Source organism: Passer domesticus, chromosome 4, assembly GCF_036417665.1.
Source record: "Passer domesticus isolate bPasDom1 chromosome 4, bPasDom1.hap1, whole genome shotgun sequence".
Lineage (NCBI taxonomy): Eukaryota > Metazoa > Chordata > Aves > Passeriformes > Passeridae > Passer > Passer domesticus.
This window is the reverse complement of record NC_087477.1, coordinates 47,214,333-47,234,186: the sequence shown is the minus strand read 5'-3', so window position 1 is coordinate 47,234,186 and position 19,854 is coordinate 47,214,333. Positions and strand designations below refer to the sequence as shown.

General features: G+C 37.2%; 1 protein-coding gene across 1 annotated transcript in view; it reads right to left on the bottom strand.

The window, feature by feature from the left end:
- The window catches only part of LOC135299148 (uncharacterized), a 475,254-nt gene that overhangs the window by 244,207 nt on the left and 211,193 nt on the right, over positions 1–19,854 (bottom strand). The gene's annotated exons all lie outside the window — the stretch shown is intronic.

Here is a 19,854-nt window from a genome sequence, read left to right as displayed (position 1 = left end):
GATGGCCTGTCATTGCTAATGCACCTCGTTCACCATTTCAGTTCCTTGGTCTCCTGGGTGCACTCAAGCATGGATTTGCAGATTATTCCAGCCAAGGCATCTACTCTCCAGTACTTGTAAGTTTTTGACAATAAGCCTAGATGATTTGACTCAAGACAAAACCCAGTAAGCTCTTGTGTTTTATTACTCTTTCAAGTCTATTTTGCAATGAGGTAAAGACTTTTAAAACTGTTAATGAATAACTGGTATTCTCCTTGTAATAGTATAAACATTCCTCTATTTTCTTAGTGTTTGGCAATGTCTAAATTAGCTATTTTTCTAGCTATCTTTAACTTCATTCTTGTCACTACCAGTAAGAGTGCACTGGAAACAAAAGAGTAAGATACATATCAAAACAATGTAAATTATTAATCATAGCTACCTCTGCATACTCAAAATTGTGCCACTATATTTGCTATCACAGAGTGATTTCCAAGATAAACTTATTTTCAGTATCTTTAACAGCTTCCCAGAACAGTCATCATTAAGCAGAGAGTTTCCTTAATGGTTCTAGAAACTGAGGATTTCTTTCCCTATATGTCAGGAAACCTCTTAGGCTGTCTTTAAGATATCTGACTGGTAAAACATTTTCTTTTTAATGGATATTTAAACCAATTTGAAATTGTATATTTCAAATACCTGTAAAAGCATGGATTTTGTTGTACGTTCAAAACAGGACTTTTCACAAGGTTTATTAAACTGGGAGAGAGCTTTTTGCTACTTTCTAAAACAAACAACCAACCACAAAAAATCCTTGCATTTTCACATCAGAGATATCACTCCAAAGAATATTTCTTAGCGAAAAGATCTCTGCTTTCTCAGCTAAATCTATATTTGTACTATCTCAAAAATTATCCCAAGAAATTGTGTCCTGAGTATATCAAAATCCAGAGCAGCATAAGAACTGTAAAACCAACAGAGCAAAATTCTCTTTTGCTAATCTATGTCCTTGCTAATGGTCTTCCAGTAAACCACAAATATAATAAGACTATATAACATCTACAGTGCAGTCCCATATAGAGAAGACCATGTCTTAATTAGTATCAGAAATGTAAGTGTAGGAGCAGAAGCAGGCCCAGAAGAGCCAGCAAAGAGAGGCTCACAGCATCCCCAGCTGCAGAGTGAATTACTCACAGCCCTGCTTACTCCAGGGGCATCACACAGTAATGCTCTGAGCCATTGCTCAAAGACACTGTAGACCAGCTCTCTGGGGTGGTCACATTTCATTAAGAGAATTTTCCTTAATGACAACAGGAACACCATCATGATGAAAAGGAAATTTAGTGTCTTGTAAGTTAGCCTGTAAGTAAAGATGACTAATTAGTATTGATGTACAGATTTTTCAGTAAGCATATACATCTAATATGATAGGAGTATGCAAGTGTTTTTCTTTTCTGGAAACAGTAAAGGGAACAATAAATTATGCAAGAGTTACTGCTGATAAAAGACATATCAGTGTAAGTTACATTACAAGTTCCCTTTACCTGTTAGAACTTAGAGAATCTCTGTTTTCATTTACCTTTGCATTAAAGCATCTACATTCTCAGGCAAACACAACCAAAACAGTATGCAAAGAGAGCATCACAATTCAGACAGGTATTTTAGTATGTCTAACTCCCAGCTACACTGATTTATTTATTCATCATTTACTACCTTATTTCATTCCATCAAACAACAGTTGCAATATTTTTCTGTGGCTGGTGCTTTCTGATACATATTCTATATTTCCACATCTGAGAGAGATTAAGGTAATGGATGAGGTGGAGATAGAAAAGCCTTTATGTAAAACTGAAAATTTGAATTTCTAGAAAATCAAAAAGCAAGAGGGATTCATAGCTCTGGCACTGGATCAAGTATTTTTGCATTTCTTGTCCACAATGCAGGGTTACCTAGTAATCCAGTCTTCTAGTACAATTTCCAGTAGATTAGCTTGGTGAAACTTCACTTTCTCTTTGTATATTCCCCCTGTCCCCAGTTTTCTTACATTTCTTTCCAGTGTGCATCTGTTCCCTCCATCACGTTCCTGTTACTAAAGGATGCCTCCATTCCAAATGTGAGAAGTGCTTCTCCATACGCTGCTTTCAGTACCAGTTATTTTTCCACTCACATTTCCCCCAAGGATTTTCTCATGCCTATTGCTTACCTTTAAAATTGCCACAAAGAGGCACAAAACTATAAAAGGTCATTAGAAAGGTCATTTGTGCTCTTTGCTCATACAGGACCTAAGTAAAGATACTGAGCCCTTAAAAACAGAACAAGAAACAGCTTGCTAAATAAAATGTAGTGCCATCTCTTTAGGGTTTATGTTAGCACTAGCATTCCTCTTTGAACATGAGCTGGGAAGTTCTTGTTTCCCTCTTTGTTTCCTTTTAAGCATTCAAAGAGCAAAGATACTTTCTGACTACATAGGAAGTGTCATGTAATGTTTGTTTGGTATTACTAATTAATCTATGTTCCCCACAAGGAAGGAGTCAGGAAAAGAGATTGCTGTCATGAACAATGACCATTTTTATCAGATATGCTGATTTTTGTCTTTACTGGAAAATAAATGACACCACCAAGACACAACCAGTTTAAAATGGGCCTTCCTTACAATTAAAAGGTATCTTCTCCCATTTATAGTCCACTGAGCTGTCCATTCTTCTTCTAATTAACTTCTTTCTCAGCAGTATTGTGCACCACATGCTACAAGAAACAATTTGCATCATAATAATCCTTTAAAAAAAACCCTTTAATGAATTTTCCTCTCTACAAGTTACACAAAGATGTAATAAATGGTGTCTATGAAGAATAGATGGAATGGGAAGAAACTCTTTCTCAATTCAGAATTTAATTGTAGAAGACCAATTATAAAATTTTAATTTCCGCTATCATCTGTCATTAATATTTCTCTTATCTAGCAGCTATTTTATTCATAATGGAAATCTTTGACGGCTTTTGTTATGCTATTCTGAGTCATGGATAATATAACTACATTGGATTAAATTTGTATGGAAAATAGGCCATGCTGGTTCATGTCTGCAATTAGATACAGCTAGCTTAATTTTGTTGACATATAAAAGAAAGGGAGCTTTGTTTTGAAAGACAAACAAAAGTACAAAGAAATAAATACACTTAATCGCATGAAATATTTCACCTGATATTATATCTGCCAAAAGTATGAAATCTATAGGAGCTTAAACAGCAATTTACTGGAAATGAGAATAGGACACCTGGGGTACCACTTTCTGCTGATTAAGACTGCATATATTAGGTATTTAATAATTATATGAATTTAATGTTATGCATGGTTAGTATAGTCCAAAAAGGTGGAAAACTCATATTTATAAAGCTGGAAAACACACATTTATCCACAGACACAAACTTCAACGTTCTGAAACAACCTAAAACATTAAATACCAAAATCTTAAAAAAAAAAGAAGAAAGAAGGGCATGGGGTAGATAAGCACAGATTCCCAATTACAAGGCTACTGCAGTAAAAGAGATTTGCTGAAAGATAAAATAGAGGATATACATATACAGCAGGGCAAAGAAGCCCTGTTTTAATTACTGTGGATAAAAGCAAAGAAATCACTGCTATTTGCACTTCAAAAGCATGACATTTTCACAAGATTGGAAGGGCTATAGATTGTGCAATATTGAGACTATCATTTGCAGAAAAAAAATTATCGAAAGATCCAAGTCTCTAAACTTCACATGATCTTAACCTAATCATCAGTAATCTGTCATTTTGAGTCAATTCAAGTTATAGTAATAACTATAGTAATAGTGGTAGACTATTAACATTGAAATATTAGCTGCATTTACAACAAGAAGTATTTCAACACTTACATTCTGTTGCCCCACATTTTTTCCTCTCTTAATGTATTTTCAGTTTAACTCCATCGACACTTACATTCATACCAATCACATTATACAACTACAAATATGTTAAAAAACCCTACTCCCTTCTTTCTCCGTCTCCTTGTTTTAGATGGAGAGAGGAACTGTTGCAGGGGCAGCTGAAAATAGGACCTGCAGGATTCACATAGCAGGATCTCGGCTCCTGGTCACTTCAGGACTTCAGTGCTTTTCCACAGCTCTTTTGCTCCCCCACTTTCTTTTGACTTGAGCCATTGCAATGTCAGAAAAAATAAGTGCAGTTTTTGACAAAGACAAGTCCTGATGAAAGTAGAAGGAGGAAGGAGAGGAAGAAAAAATTATGTTTGACATAAGACTGGCACCATCTTTTTTCCCCCTCTTGTGTCTGAACAAGTTTGAAATTCTGTGACTGAGGCATTAATGATATGAGTTCAAAAAACTTAGTTCTCCTTCTAACAATTCACAAAATGTAAATAAAGACTCTGTTGGGTGCCTGAAAATAATCAATCACACCTGCTACTGAACAGCATGCATCAACTTTTCAGTCACAATAAGACAAAGTAGGCCCTTTATGATGCTGACATAGTGACACATCTTAATGATTTTTAAGCAAGAATGACAAGGTGCATAAAGCCATGCATCACATCCAAGAAGTATTAGATGTTTCATGCCATCAAGAGTGCCATGGCAGTTTTCTTCAGAAAAACTCGAAGATGCTGAGCACTCAGAATGATACAAGCTTCTGGCCTTTGAGAAAGAGAATACTGTATTACTCAGTGCAAAGGCATAGGTGACATGAAATTGGCAGTGCATTCTAGAAAACCATTTCAAATAAACTTTAGTGAATATTAGTCATCACCCATAAAACCCAGAATAATGTTCTTCATAGTTACAGAAAAACAATGTAGAATTACTAGCACAAAAAAGGGATTAATTAATGGATATATTTTTTTACAGGAGAGAGTTATATGTCATAGAAGCAACAGATATCTGAAACATGGGTGACTCTATTGTTTGTTCAGCAGTGCTATACAGCCCACAGCAAAATAGTAGCAGGCAAAATAGTTTACAAAGCCTCATTCAATCAGTGTGAGATTTACCCAGGTTTCTGCTTGAAAAATCAAACACATGACTTGGTCCAACTTTTTGATGATCTCACAACAAAAGGAACTACTACTTGCCTTTCCCAGCATGGCACTGGCAGTGTTTCAGAGGAGGCATCTTTATTCTCCACTTGGTAACTCTTTTGTACACTAGGAACAGCCCAGATGTGCTTGAAGAGGTGCTGTTACTGCTCATTATTTTGCTCTTCTGAATGCACAGGTAAAGAGCATTTGCTACAATGACAGTTGATGAAGTTATTCACCAAGCCAATGGAAGCCTTTCCATTGATTTCTAATGATGATAGATTGACTCATCAGCCTGTTTAACTCTAGACAAGTTAAACAGGCTGATTAACAGGAGCAGTGGCATCTGTTGCATTGACCATGTGGATATAAAACACACTAACAGCTTTGTTTACACCAAAAATGTTTTGTTCCAATGAAGGTATTGAGTTTCCATGTTGAAGAAGTCATTGGTATTCACTTTATCAGTGATTTTTACCTAGTGTCTCCAGCTTGCAATGAAAATTAAAAACTGGTTTTCTTCATAGGCAGAGAAGTCCGCCTATGGGCAGAGTTCAACAGACAGGATTGCTGGGAGGAACAAAGAGGATTTTCTGCTCTTTTATGCTGAAGCCATCATTTTTTGTTTGTGGATGAGCGGTGATATGATGTTGATTTCACACTAGCATTTACAACTATAAGTTTATATAAGAGCAGCCATTATCAAAATGATGAAATGTAGTGCACATGTAAACATGCACAGCTCTAAGTTTAGGTGCTAATTCTGATTCTTACAGCTCCATCCTCTGTCTCTTCCTCCCAAGAGCTGGGGCATTGCCATCTGTGCAGGTCCTTCACTCCAGCTGACAGACAGAAAAGACCAGGGCCAGAGCAAAGCTGCTGGACAGAAGTCATGCATCCAGAAAACAGGGACCTTAGCTCCAAGTCACTGCCTACATCACTGGTGAACATTGCACCAGTGGGGAACTGGAAGGAATAGTGAAAATTAAAATGCTTTCATCCATGGCTCTTTCCTCCCCTCCACCCCCAACAAAAATGCTTAATTACCTGGTTCTGTCCATAAGACATAAGATACTGTTACTATCTTTTATTCAGTGTCAGTATTTTGAATCATGTAGATGTGTTTTCCATCACTGTATGAATTCCTTAAAGGGAGTTATTACTAATGTTTATTCCTGATCAATTTTGGTGATTATGATGGCAAAAACCCCAAAGCAGAGGACTGAAAGGGTTCATTGGTCATCAGTGTATTTTTAAAGTAATTTAAAGCCAAGTCAGAAGATTCTTCTTGAGGAAATTATCTCCTCTAAATCCCCACACAAAACACAGTTATTGATTTGAATGAATGATCACAGTTTTTTCAGTGAGCTTCCAGTTTAGTCAGTATACAGGTCATCTAACATCACACTCTTTTAAAAGACAAAGTATGAAGTTAATTCTTTGACTACAAAAGTACCCACTGAATTTTCAGAACATGGGATTTCAGTATGCTTCAGAAACACTGTTAGAAAAGAAATGCCCTTAGTTTCCCTTTCAACTGGCTTTTTGTCATGCAAAACCAGTTTCCACCTAATTAAATTGCTTTTTTAAAGTTTCTAATTCATTAAACTGTTAAGTCCTTGAGCCACAAGAATGTTCCACACCTCCTTTTTCAGGCACTGCCCGCCTATGTTACTTTTAAGTTATTTATAAATACAGCTCTCCTGCAGCCTCTACCAGCAGGGCACCTTCACATGTTGGAATTTAATGAGGCTCAGGCACAAGTCATGAGTCCCTGAAGAAAAGTGTTACCTGATCTGCTTCATTTATTTCTACCAATAATCATACCATTACCTACAGCTTCTGTTTTTAATTAGTGGTATCTAATGATTAACACTGGCCAATTTGCATCCAATTATGTCCCCTGAAAAATTAGAAGTGGATGAAAAGGCTGAATGCAATTAATCATTCTGCAATGTGAATTTGCTTAAATATCAAGGATGAATGTGTTGTACTTTCCTAAATAAGTTTTTATTGAAAACATACACTGTCTGGTTATGAAGCAAAAGCATGACACTTCCCATGACAGTATGAAATCTGGATTTTAAACACTACAGAATTATCAAACACATTCACACATATCTTTTTAATAACAATGAAAAAAATTACGTGGCCTGGATTCAGGTACTGCCAAAACAATTAAATGCAATAAGCAAGATAACATTTTATAACAAATACAAAAATCTTAACTTTGTCTGAGGAAAAGTTTGGGTTTACTATGCAATAATCTTTAGAATCTAATTGCTACTTATTTTCTTCTATTCTTAGGAAGTTTAGAAAATACCCTTCCAACCTCAAGGCAAACAATCAGTACTACTTAGCTATGGAATATTTTGGACCACCATAACAACCTTAAGAAAATTTACAAATCATAGGAAAAATCTATTTAAAAAAACTTTACCAAAATCCCCATCTGCAAGCAAAGAGCACCACCACAACACAGCACAAAACCAATTTTTCTGGTATGTTCAGCTTTTTCCCTGTTTTCAGGGACCAAACTTTATCAGTCAATTTGACAGATGATGACAGCAAAGTGCTTTTCGTGAAGAGCTCTCCCTCTTCTATCAGAAAAACTTTGAAGAAGCCTCACATAAACACAGAAATTTGTTTTTAATCTATGATGGTGAAATTATTTTGTCCCTAGGATACCTGTGAGATAAAATAACCTGATGATCCTTTCAAAGGTTAGTACTTATAGAGCAACTTGCAAGTATAAAACCCTCTAAGCGTAAACTTACAAAACAAGATATATTACATTACATATCATCACCACAAATCTTTCATTTAAAGCACCATTCCTCATATTGTTGAAATGTTTCAAATGCAGTAAAGTTGAAGGAAACTTTTTGGAAGAAGATAATCAGGAAAATTGAGTTAAGACAAGTGAAGATCCCAAATGACATTCAATATCTCTTTTCTGCCCTTCAACATGCATAAATCCAAGTCCCTGGCCAGCACCACTTCATTTTTGCCCAAGAAAAAACAAAATAGTAGGCATCCAAATAAAGTATGAATTTCAGTGGTACACAAACTAAAGCTTCTACCTGCATTCCCTAACTTTTTCATATCTCCTCTGTTGTTCTTCCCGTGCTTCAAAGGTTTTTTTCCAATTCTTAGCTTTTTTGGTCAGGCTCTTCATATTACCTGAGGCATTACTTTCTTCCCTTTATTACTGTGCACCTCCATGCCACTTTCTGTTTAAGACAGAGGCTCATTTTTAATCTATCAATGTTTTGCACTGCACTTTGGGAATATCAACAGAATTTACAGGGGAGAAATATTATACTGCAGATAATAAATGCTTGGGGTTTGTTTCAGGCTTGGAACAACTGTTAGATTTCATTTTGCAAAATATATTTTTCTTGAAAATATTAAGTTCTTTTTAGCTAAGTATTGGTATTCATTATGCCAGACATTTCACAAATAATTTGGTTTCAATGTGTATGGTGTTTGTCATCTGTAGCCCCTGCCAACAGCCAAGCCCCACACAGCTACTCGCTCACTCCCCACAATCAGGATCAGGGAGAGAATCAGAAGGGTAAAAGCCAGAGAACACATAGACTGGGGTAAAAACAGTTTAATATGGAAATCAAAAGCTGAGCACACGAGCAAAGCCAAACAAGGAACGAATTCACTGCTTCCTTTGGGAGGCCAGTGCTAGCCATCTCCAGGGGAGCAGGGCCCCATCACAGGTGACTTGGGGAGAAAAGTGCCATCCCTCCAAATGCAGCCTGTCTTTCTCTTTCTTCCCCCCAGTTTATATATTGAGCCTGATGCCACATGTTCTCATATACCCCTGTGCTCAGTTTGGGTCACCTGTCCTGGCTGTGTCCCCTCCCAACTTCCCATGTACCCCTTTCCCTTCTCTTCTTCCCAGCACGGCAGGATGAAAAGCAGAAAAGGCCTTGGCTCTGTGCAACCCCTGCTCAGCAATAACAAAAACATCTCCACCTTATCATCCCTGTGTTCACCACAAATCCAAAACACAGCCGATGCCAGCCACTGCTACACATAACTCTACCCCAGCCAAAACCAGCACACATCTCTGTTTCCACTCCCGGCAAAATCATCCAAAACCGCTGCAAGATGCTATTTTGAAAAGAATGGCTTAGTGGGACAAGTGCTTTAGTTTTGAACACCAGATTAATTTACAGAAGCTGTACTGAAAAACATTGCAACAATACTTCAATTCTCACCATCTGCGTGGAGCCCAAAAGGTTAGAAATAAGATCTAAAGAATACACTGCACACATTTTTCCCCCTCAAGGATCATCAAGTTCCAATTACGGTGGATCCATTATTGAAGAGTGCTGGGTTGTACTTCATGAAGCAACCTGCAGTGACCACCAACAGACTTACAGCTTCAGACATAATAGACTATCAGGTTTTTTAGCAGAAAAAAATGTATTCTTTCTCCCTAAAGTTCTATAAATTCATAGTGTCCTAAATACTATAATAGTAGCACTTAAAATCTGGGGGGAAAAAAGCCTCGCTCACACCATTATGTATTGAGATAATCCTTTCTTGATTAAGTCAATGGCTGTATGCTTGTCTAACCCAACCAATTTACTGACACTCCTTGAGGCTCTTGTCAAGATCCAGTCACCTAGCTAAAGTCGAATAAGTAAACTAATTTTATTTCTCACCACTTCGAAAAATAAGTAAAGATTCATGTATTTAATGAGGAAAGGCAGTCAGTATTGCAGTACAATAGCAAAATCTCTGACAAATTAATGAAGTTTAAAGATAACAAGCAAAATATATACTACAAGGGAATAAGTGTCACCAATCTCAGAAAAATAAGTAATGCTCTGTACCACAGGAATGAACTGTGGTTTGGAATTAAATTTATTTCAGAAAGAATCAAGACAAAATCTTGCTTGACAGTGATTTCTTCAAAGCATCTCTTTTTTTGGGCACCACTGCAATGCTATGCCTGGTGGCTTTTGGGAACAGCTTAATTTTCTTGGGACTTGGGACATAAGTGGGAAAAACAGCCCTTATATGTACATTTTATTATTAGCATTATAGTTTACACACTACTGAGCATACACAACCTGCAGCCTTTGATTTGCATGTATATATAGTCCAGTAATCAGTTTCAACCACGTTGGCATCAGAATGAGCACAAACTGTGAGAAGATTCTCACTCTTGGACAGAACGGAAAGACCCAAAGACTGAAGGGGTAACTTCAACCAGTATCACAAAGTGTTAGTCTAAGGCACCTGATCCTTACCTTCCTGCATTCCTTATAGGTGGCCACTTAAAGAACTACTTTTCCAGTTCTCCTATTCTGCATTTTAGCTGTCTCACACAGCTAAACACAATCTTGTTGGCACTTCACTGTCAATATAACCAGTCTGATCTCATTTGAAATATTTATCTTCCCTCCTACACTCCACCTACTGTGTATACTCTCTCATTTCTGATAACTTCACTGGCTTTCCTGCCAGCCATTTGAGTGCAAGGACCTTTGACATGCCTGACTCACTCCCCTCAGGCATCCAGAACATGATCATATTTGGTATGTATATAAAATTCACATTTTTATTGTCAAAATTTTCCTTTATACAATTCTAGTGCTCTTTTAACTTATCTCCACATAATTCAAACTCAAACTAATAGCAGTTTCTGCAGTGCATTTTCCCAGTTGTAGCTGTTTTAAGTACCACACCACCCGCATTCATACCATTGCTCCCCCTTTTCCAGGTATATAAAGCTCAAAAGTTGTTCTCCTGTTTTCAAATCTTTTTTCCAAATTCAATGTATTTTCTCTCCCCTATGGCTCTATCCACTGTGCCAATATGTTTAATGATGTCCATGCCTTACTTGCCCATTTGCCCATAAGTCTTTTCCATGCAGAAACAGCAGTTTCTTCTTTGCAACTCATCTCCATGCTTTTACCACAGTGATAGCAAGTTAGGCATAGAAGACGATACCCCTGAATCAATTGCAGCACAGCAAAATAGTCTTTTAACTCTTTCCTGTCTTTTTTCTTCAATTTCCTTTTGCCTTTTTTTTTTTTTTGTGGCTGATGAATAGAGTGAGGAAGGAATGCAGTGACAATTGATTCACTTGAATGGGTGGAAATATTCCCTACTCATCACTCACTGGTTCTTTTGCACTTCCTTCCTTGTCTTCCACCAACATGCCCATAGCAATTTTAGATAATATTATAATACAGCTTTCTTAAACTTCTCAGATACTGATAGCCTATAAAATACTCTAAGTGTGAACACACAAACCAGCTCCAAGAATTCACAATGTAATTTTACCATAAAGCATTGACCGAGCAGAGCCACCAATATCCATATAGTATCAGAAACAAATACACATTCCCCTTGGCCTGTGACAGATTGCACATGTCCATCCCCTCAACAATAACATTTGCAAAATAGTAATTGAAAATTAATTGTACCCTTTGGGAAGAACTGCCTCCTTTTATAACTTTTCAAAACATAAATTTTTGTTTGTAAATTATAGATAAAAACATAAATATCTGGATTGTTTGGATTATCTGCAAGAGAAAAGCAATTTAAATATTTAAGCCTCATTTAATCAGTAAAATGAGGTCCCTAATCAGTCTCACTCTAAGGACAAAGTTCATGAATGGAGCCATATGTGCAAGCCATTTTTGCTGCAGACATTCTCAACTGATGAGCCAACAAATAAGCCAAGTGTTGTATGGCAGATCCTTTCAAGTGCAGTGAGCTTCTGTATTAATAGAGATATAACTTTATTTCTTGTTGCCAAAGAAGATTTTGCATTGAGAGTATCTCCACATTTTTTACTAGTCCTTCCACTCCTTAAAATTTTTATTAGGTCCTAAAAGTAAAATGTTATCCTCAACCACAGCTACATCAATAATTGTGAACTGGGGAGTTAGTCATGTCCTAGTAACTTCTTCAGCAATTCTCTTAAAATATACCTAACGAATTTCCTAAAAATATCAAATCATCTACAGTGAGAGTTTGACTATTGATTTTTCTAGAGTATTTGATGCCTTGAAGAAATTGCCTAGAATAAAAATTAAGCATGAGGAGCCAGTGTATCCAGGACTATAAACCTACTTAAGTCACTTGATCACTATGACCTTGCCTGCAGTAAGAAAATTAATACTGTTAATTCAGTATCAGGGCAAGCATCTGGTCATAGACAAAGCCAAGGTGTGGGTACTTCTGAGAGGGAAAGCTTCTTCAAGATGCTTTAAACAAGCCCAGCTCTTTCTGCTCTTATTGTCTGTGTTCTTTTTATAAAGAATTTTACTGTAAACTCTGAACTCTAGCACTGCAGCTGTGCACAGCTGGTGTGCACAAGCACTAATGAAATAGCCTGGGATCAGCAGGACATTGCATGCACTTCTTTGTTCTGTAACTCAACAATTGATGGGCATGGAACAGATACCACTGAAAGGAGCAAAATAGCTGCAAACAAAGCAACAGAAAGCAGTAATATATCACTAGTATAGAGCAGCACTGAGGTATTGGCCTTCAGAATAGAAAGTAACCAGGAGGAGGATTGTGTTGTGCAGGTGGGTTTTGAGGTCAGTACTTCCTGAGGCTATTTATAAGCAGTGTTTCTCTTGCTTGGGGCTGTATTTAAAGTCAATATCTAGCCTGTAGGCAGCCAGGACTAGCTGTCCTTACATAATTTAACTTTTTCTAAAGAATATCAGGCTTTTCTTATACTGTTTATAGATCCAAATGGGGTTGTGGACTGGGACTCCTTTGGAGATCAAGTACCCAAAAGCAGAGAACAGACCCTTGACAATTCAGTGTCTGCCCTACGCTCTACCCCAGACAGAGGCAAGTACCTCTCCTCCTTCCCGTCCTGACAGGGAGCAGATAGGCAGAGGCTAGAGATGTCAGTCAGGATATCTTAGCCTGCATTCAAAGGATTTAAAATGAAAGAACTCTTTAATGATTGTCTTTATTATTAACTAAAAGTAACACAGAAAATTACTACATGGGAACACTCCAGAGATGGAGATTAGCTGAGTATTCCCTTGGCACTGTCAAAACAGATGCACAACAGAGCAAAGTCTGTATGATGATGTTGGCAAATGACATAAAACACTCAATTAAGCTTTCTACTCAGATGTGAACAGAATCTATTCATTGACCTAAGTGTTGTTTTCTTTGTTATTTCACTATCTTTAGGATTAGGACTTGTAATTTTACCGTCTTAGGAATTATGACAAATAACTTGATGACTTAACACCACCTCTTAGCACTGAACTCCACGCCCAGCCTGTATTACCACAGATCTCCACATTAGAACTTCAAATGACATTAAGGCTTTCTCTGCAAGGTGCACTGTTTGAGAGCCTCTGACCTATACAGGAATACTCAGAGCTGCTCTACAAAGCACACATATGTTATGCAATGATTTTCTAAACCATGCTTAAGTACCTAAAAAGGCAAATAGCTGCAATTTTGGTGGTGTTAGCATTTTAAAAGCTGCTGACAAAGCATACATTGATACAGCAATTTCTACACATCAGCATCCTCAAGTTACCCTGAGTACTTTTTGTACCAGGCACAGGGATTACAGTCAGAAATTCTAACCTTCAGTCAAATCTCCTCTTCTTCATGTCTCTAGGAGTCTGTTGGTCCCTGAGCACCTCAGCAGCATTTTACTGGATGGGGATGTACCTGTCCTACTCAAGAGCCTGACTACAGCATCCCATATGGCAGCTGTAGAGCAGACCCAACTTGTGCGTACAGATCAAGCACAGCGTGTGAAAGGGTAAGTGTTCCAGTCAGCTAAACTCACCCACTCACCTCCAATCCTATGACTTTAGCCAAAACACCAGTTATTGGGACAAATCTTTGATTTGTCAGTTCAAGACAGTGTTCCCATACCAGAATCTTCATACAAATGGGCTTAATGAGCTGAAGCACTTAAGAATTACCTTCAGGTCCACATATTACCTCAGTAATAATTTTGGTTATTTTCCACATTCTCCCAGAAATCTGAACAGCATGTTGATCTCCAAGCTCAGGGCCAATTCACCTTTTGCTCAGCTTCATGCAGCCTCTAATTATACCAGGAATAATTTCTATCTTTTTTGTATTTTCTGTCTTCCTTCTGTTGTACATGCAGGCATTGCAAAGATTTTTTTTTTCCTGGTGTGTCTTTGCCATAACTAAACATTATTCACAAGACAGATTGTTTAAATGTGCAGAAACAACAGCTGGGTCTGAAATTTTCAGAGAGAAACATGCACCACAGTCCCATCTATAAATAAAGAATATAAGTGGAAACTGGAAATATTCCCCCAGTCCACTTCAGGGGGTCTGTTCATGAGATTTTTCTAGAAAAATTGCTTCTCTGTTATTGCTTTCTCCTGGACTCAACCTGTTAGCAGTTAGTTTGACTTCTCAATTTTTCATGGCAGCATTTTTGATCTTACAAGCTTCAAATGAAGCAATTTAGTAGCGTACGAATAACACACTCCAAAATGAATGGCATACTGTCTAAATATTTAGTCACACAAAAAAAATTGTATCACAAATTGAAAATCTTTTGGTGAAGTCATGGTGGCAAATCAGAATCCTTAACAGATGACTCTGTACTTCTTATAACTGCATATGAGTAAAAGGCTTACCCAAACTTTGCCTATCTCCTACACTACTGAGCCATTTGAATGGTGACCTACACAGGAATACAACCCAGAAGGCCACACAGGAATTACCTCATTACAGCATCATAGAATGGCCTGGGTTGGAAGGAACCTTTCAAGATCATTTAGTTCCAATCACCTGCTGGGACACCTGGCAGGGACACCTTCCACTAGATCAGATTGCTCAGAGCCCCATCCAACTTGGCCTTGAGCATTTCCAGAGATGGGGCAGCCACAGCTTCTCTCGGCAACCTGTTCTTCTGCCTCACCATCCTCGTAGTAAAGAACCTCTTCCTAAATCTAATCTAAACTTAATCTCTTTAGTTTGAAGCCATTCCCCCTTCTCCTGTCACTACATGCCCTAAATTGTCTCCTTCCATCTTTTTTGTAAACTCCGTCAGATACTAGAAGGCCACAATTAGGTCATCCCACAGCCTTCTCTTCCTCAGGCTGGACAATCCTAATTCTCTTAGCCTTTGATCTGAGGGCCTTTTCCCTCTCCAATTCACTTTGAGAAAAATAAGAGGCCCAGAAGCATGTGGGGAGTAACAGTATAGAATCAAACTAAAAATGTCCAAATTCTGAAACTATGACCAATTAGGCAATTGACATATAGCCAAGATCAGAATAAACATGCATGCCAGACCTTTTATTTAACCATATAAATAAATTGAAATTAAATGAGTGGCCTGTCCTGAAGTTTGAGGAGTCTACCATAAGAAAAGCTCAACAGGTAGAATTTAGAGGGGTTGGAAGGAGGAGAGCAGATGTTGGAAAGTAACTGGAGGAAAGCATGTTACATTTCAACAGAAAACAAGGGTTTTAAGGTGATGTTTACTCAACTGTATATTCCCCAAGGGGCCTAGGAATTGAAATTCTTCAGGAAAAAGAGGAACTTTGACCCTCTGAATACACTGGTTGTCTTTGATACACAAGAAAATAATATTTTATAGTCTTATGCACTCCCCCACCCTTTTTTCTTTGTTCCAGTGTAAGTTAAAAATGGAGAAACAAAAAGTAAAAATATTACTTCAAACCAATTCAGGAAAACCTGGAAAGCTGTCAGGAATAAGAGCTGAGGGGCTCAGAGAAGCACTGAACTGGGGGGACACAGAGATACAAGCACTAATATTCTTTTAATTCCTGTGCTGCAGTGAACTGGTGAATGTTACAAAATCTTTTATGCAGAGTTTCAAACAGATTTTTTGTCTCCTGATTTTTTGTCACCTGAGCACTGCTCACTTTTAGAGGGGAGGAGAGAGTTGAGGTTTGATAAATGGAAATCTGAATTTAGCTTGCCATACACCAAAACCAATTAAATCAGGCTGAGCTGCTCAAGAGACATTTTCAGTTTTCTGCTGAATAATCAGAAAGTATTAATAGTACTTTGAACAAAAAATATGGAAAAACTGCGCTCAAGGGAAAGAGAAAATTTTGAATTGATGGAAATTTAAATTAGGTGAGTGGTTTCAAGTAACTAGGAAAAAAAAATATATCACAATGCAGTAACTCTCTGATACTGCTACCCTGTGTATAGGGGACCTGTTTCCAAAACAGTGTTTTATAAATGAGAAAAAAAAATTAAAATTTAAAATAATTAGAAGGTAAAATAAGAATGCACATCTTGCAGACAGATATCATGGGGATCCTAAAGGTTAAATTCTCTTAAACAAAGACTTTTCTTCAACTGTGTGAATATCAAAAAAATCAGTCCTTAAATCCACCTGCTGGAACCACATTAATTAGTAATTGATAAATAAATCAATTTTATTGATTTATAAGCCAACCTGCTTCTTTCAAGCCAGATATACATACAAAGTCTGGAATACAAGTTTAAACTTGTAATACCGTCAAGAAAAAATAATTTTTGACTATTCAAAGCACAGCATTACAATATCAAGTGTGCAACAAAAAAACACCAATGAAAACAACTCTCAAAAGCAGGGTGTGAGAGAGAAGGAACAAGGCTTTGGTATGCACTGTTTCACCTAAAAAGTTCAATTATACACTAAAGTGAGAGGATAAAGAGATAAGAAAAAAAGTTTCAAAAAGCAGACAATGGAAAGGAAATACATAAATCTTCTATTTATTAGTATTAGGCAGGACAGTGAAATATTTTTACTCCCCCATCACAGAGCTTTTAATCATAGCTGTGCATTTTATGACAAAAAGCATGTTTCAGATGATGCCATGTGCCGGTTAACAAACAGATGGAAATTTACCAAAGCAACAGAGTACTGCGGGAAAAATTCAAAAGAAAGCTTTCCTCTGGTATTTCAGAGGAAAACAGTATTAGACACTTATAGGAGCACTTACACTTCATAGCAAATATTGTAAGAGGTTTTCAGATGAGCTGTGACTACTACAGGACAGATCATACCTCTAAAAAAAGAGCAGGTCTGCGGAGTTCCTTTGGGCTTGGTTATGCTCTGACTTACAGAGCTAGTTTTCACCAACAAAACCAAAAATTAATTGATACTTGCTGTCATTCTAGGCACAATAGCAGAAAGCTAACAAATCTGTTTCTATTTTTCATGTCCATTTTGCAGCCTGCACTGTTGTCCACTGCAATTCATTTCAGAAGTGCATCACTACCCTGCAAGAGTTTGGTGCTCCCATGTAAGCACAACTCATAAAGCACACACAAAACACTTCCAGGAGATATATCCAGCTACTCCTGGTGTTCCTCTAGAGCACATACACAGCATATGGATTTTTGTGCACTTGAGGTAGCAAAGTGAAAGACTTCTAAGTCAGCCTGTATAGAAAACTTGTTGAATATGTCTGAAAGTTGCAGCAAACTTAACAGCAATTGCAAAATACCCCCTCAAAAGGAGCTTTACAAAAAAACCAAAAGTCAATAAAGACTAGAGGAATAATAATGTATTTGAACCTATATGCTGTATTTGCTGAAAGTTTAATTTTTAAAAAGGTCCAAGTCTAGGCATAGTTGAAGTCAATACCACTTTAGAGATTATTTGTGAGATTTGCCAGTATATAGGCAGAAAATGTTTTGTAATCAGTTATTAATTACAACTTCAAAACAATGCAACAATCCTATTCACTTAAAACATCTGCTTCAAAACACATTTAAAGTATCGGAATAATGCCTCTTTCTGTAATTTGACTTGCATTTTAAATTAACAGTAATCACTTATTTCTTCTGTTCCTTGCTTTTTATTGTGTCTATGTCACTTCCAGCTTTATCCATACAAGAGATTGAAATAAGTGTCTCCTGTCTTTGCTGGATAGCAGAGTTGAAACATGATGATGCATAGAGGATGCAAATATTTCCAAGTTATGTCCAAATGAAGACTCAGGGAAAACACTTATTCCTCTCATGAATGACCTAATACTACTTTAGATCTGCCAAGTTGAATATTTTCTACTTAAGCACTAGCTCTCTTATTCACTTAATGCCCTCCTATAACTTCAAGCATTTTCAGTAGGTTGATAATAACGAAGCTTATTTGCAATAAAGAGAAAAAATTCCATACATTCTTGATGTGCCAAATAAAACTACCCCAGGTTTTACAAACAATACTGAGACCAACAAAAAAAAAACTTTTCCCTCTATAATACAGAATTGTAGAAGTCTATTCCTAACTAGTTTACTATTCCATCAACACCTTGGCCATTAACTTTTTCAAGCCCACTCTTTTCTGTATTTTAAATCCATGTAAGGGAGTTAACTACTGACTGCAAGAGCTTATTTCACACTACAGTCCTTCGCCAGAACCTCAGTAAAAACTTAATCTGGCTGTGGGCTCACTGCATAAGGGCAGCAGGAAAATCTTCCTGCTTTCCTCCTCATGCATAATAGGATAAAGTAAGAGATGGCCAGAACCATCTCCAAATTCAGTGCTTTTTTATTCCAAACTCCAGCTCAGAGAAACAGTTGGATTCTGTCCCACAGGCTGCACAGATAATCTTGCCATCAACTCCAGGCCCTGCCTTGGCTTTCCCTGTCCATGCTTTGCTGTACCTCATATTCCTTTCAGGATCTCTTCCTTACTCCCTACTTACATGCTCCTGTGACACTACAATAAAGGAGAGCACTCCTATCCTTTCCGGGGACCCTTTGTGGAGAAAACAGGGAGCCCTCCACAGAAACAATTTTGTTTTCTTGCCATACTCTATGAACAAGACAGGGGCTTCTTAAAAAAAAGCCCCTCCTGATTTCACCAATATATGAACTTTCCTAAATCATTCCAGCCTATTTCTGGATTTATAGGACTCCTAATTGTCATGGATCAGAATAATTCCTGTCAGTGCTTTCTGCTATTTTTCATTGAACTGTGTGTCTCTCTGCCTGACTGACCCAGCTTCTTTCCTCTTTCAGCCTCTGCATGATGAAGAGGACTTCTTAACATTCCCAGGAGCTGTTTAAACTATTATGGTTAAGTGCTATTGCTGACCGACTGTGAAGTTCATTTCAGGAGTTGGGAGCATAATTATTACTACTCCATTTAGACTGGATTGTCATTTCAACTACTCTCCTAGGTGCTTTATGACTATCCAACTTCACAATAGCCAGGAAAGGGAGTCCTTTTTCCGATGACCTGTTTCCATCGGGAAGCTGCAGTTAATTGCACAAGACTGTGGCAGTACTTTTTAATGGAAAAATGCAAAACAGTCAGAATTCTCACTTCTTAGTTTGAGAGACTATTTCAGATTAACTTGATTTGAGACATTAGGACTGTTAATAGTATCAATGGGGTTTTTTTCCAAGCTGAGTAAAACACCTCTGTAAATACACACATTTGGGGTCTTTGCTCACAGAAGAAACAGAAAAACATCTTTACAAATATTTAATCTATGACAAAAGTGTTCATATCTGCCAACTGTAGAGATAAACTAATTTTACATGTCCTTAATCACAACTAAAGTTTTGCAATGCAATGAAGTAGAGACTAAATTTCTGCAACTACTAATATACAATTTACATGATGATTAATTTTTTTTTAAATGGATTCTTCAAGCAGAATACCAGGAAAATGCTACACAGAGGTGCATAGTCCTCTAATTCAGATCCTATAAAGACACACACAGTATAATTTATTACTGAGAACAAGAATAAAGAACATATTTTCTTCTCACTTGGATAACATTATAAGAAATAGCATTGTGCTAAATTTGCCATTAACATAAATAATTATCTG